Consider the following 2,455-nt stretch of genomic DNA (forward strand, 5'->3'; position numbering starts at 1 on the left):
ATGTCCGCGGGGTCTTTGTTCTCGCGTCCTGGCCTCCGGGATTGGGTGGGGCCTACCTGGCTCTGTGCGCGCTTTTCCGCTGGGAATCGCGGTGGTATGAGTCCGGCCCACACTCGGACCCAGGAGCGCTGCCGCTCCCGGAGAACTCGCTGCCTGGGCGCAAGGCGCGGGGGGCTGGGGGAGCCTCAAAAAAGATTTTTTTAAAGAGAGGTAGAAGCTTCCAGATCTGCTGTAAAATATATGATATGTGACCCATGTACTTGTAATTTGTACTTGACCATGTACTTGTAAATGTACTTGTAAATTGAAAATAGCCTGTTGAATGGATACCAATCAGCGGCTTGAAAGTAATGAAATATGGAGCCGGGGCTGGGGATTTAGCTCAGTGGCACAGCGCCTGCCTAGCAAGCGCAAGGTCGTGAGCTCCATTCCCGGTACCAAAAAAAAAAAAAAAGAAATATGGAGCCAATTCCTAAACACTGAGTCAATTTAGGAACAAACTGGATTATCTTATTTAATAGTTTTACATAAATGATGCATTCCAAATAAGCTTAAATACATGTTATACGCACACACACATGCATACACACACACTTTAATTAATTATTCAAATGGAAATGCTTAGCTTTTATTATTTGTTCACAGGTTATATTGAAATGGGGGAAGTCACCCAAGTAATAGTCATAGTAGTAGATTAGTACTGATAGCACCAGCTAATATTTCATGAGCCCTCACTACTTTCTACCTAAGATTCTGTTGTTCACTTATATTTACTAATTCCACAAACAAAACTAACCCAAGAGTAGTACCACCCTTATCATTTCCATTTGTCAATGAAGACACTGAGACACAGTAACATTCCTAGTTGTTACCCCAGCTCAAAACTTAAAGGTAAAATTCAAATCCAGGAAATTGGCCTCTAAAGCACGTACATATATAACTACTACATCCTAATACTGCAGAAGCAGTGTGATCTATTACAATCCATAAGACTCTAGTTCCCCTATGGACTTGCCCACTTTTAAGGGCAAGGATAATTCTCTTATCCTCTGTAGACTTTACTTTTTTCATCTGAAAAATGCTAAAAATGAGCTGGCTGATTTTTAATGCACCTTCAGGCTGTGTTATTCTCTACCTGTTAGTCCCCACACAATTTATCTCTGATTTTTAGTTCTTAAATTTGGACCTAAGAAAATAAAGTTTTGATTATTAGGAGTCCTGTCAAGCAGAGTTGGATAATTAAACATCCATGGGAATGATGCAATGTTTTTACCACTTCTAATACCTAACAAACTTGTCAAGAGATACCAAACACAAAGAACCATATACACTTGTGAACCAGAAGAAAGGAAATTGCAGTTTTAAAAAACTGAGCATCCCTTTCTTCAGTTGCATGAGTACAGGGTAGCAAGAGAGGGTGGAGTTTAAACACTGTAGCTTCCCAAGAGGCCAAACAAAGAGCTTCATTGCCAGAATCTATGTCTGGAGTGCATCTTCTAAACCTAGAAGCCACCTGGATCCTGTCTGCAGCAGGGTCTGTATTTAGATCTCAGTTCCATAGGCATATTTATATAGAGTGGCTATTGAAAGCTTCCAGCTGCGGAATCCCAGAGCCACAAGCTGTATTTACGTGCAGGGCTGCTAATCCCTGATTCCAACTCTGCTCAAGTCTGTAGAAACATTTTGTCTCTGTAGACAAGTCCTTGTAAATCTCTCCTTGTCGGAGGATTTAGTTCACTGATTGTCAACCATGAGCTACTTGATAAAACAACTCACAGAGGAATAGAACCCTTCTGCTCTGCCTTTGGCAGGGAGCTTGTTACACTAGATAACCTTTTAATGACTGTATTCCATTTTAACTCAACTCCAGAGAGACAAACTAAAAAGAAATGAAAGATCCTTCCTTAATGCTACACTTTTCTCATATTGCATCTACTGAGGCAAATTAGAAAAGATGGATAGAGGCTGCTTTATACCCTGGAATCTCAGGGCCATATAACATAAAAATGGGCTTGTTCATTGAGGAGGTGACTTTTCAGGACTGCAAGAACTGTTGAAATATGAAAAGACAGAATTTCTAGACTGAGAGTGATTGCAAATCCACATCAACTTTGTTTTAATATACATAGCAGTTAAGATGTTACTTTTTAATTGTCTGTGGGCCTTGGTACTGATTGCCTTCATTGTAATAAATTGAACTCACCATTCAGGAGGAAGAGTATTGGTTGAAGGAGTACAGAAGCATATGATTGAGTACATTAACAAAATTGGGAGATCTCATGGCTATTCTCTCTTGAATTAATTTACAGGGGCATGTTCTCTCAAAGCAAAACACTGGGAACATTTACAAATACCAAGCAAATTCTAAACAAAGTGTGCTCAAATAAAGCATTTCACTTTGATATTTGTTTGGAAGACAGGCTTTGTACGAAAATAAAATCAAAGTTCTAAGAAG

The sequence above is a fragment of the Chinchilla lanigera genome, unplaced genomic scaffold, assembly GCF_000276665.1.
Source record: "Chinchilla lanigera isolate Chin_1 unplaced genomic scaffold, ChiLan1.0 scaffold00021, whole genome shotgun sequence".
Taxonomy (NCBI): domain Eukaryota; kingdom Metazoa; phylum Chordata; class Mammalia; order Rodentia; family Chinchillidae; genus Chinchilla; species Chinchilla lanigera.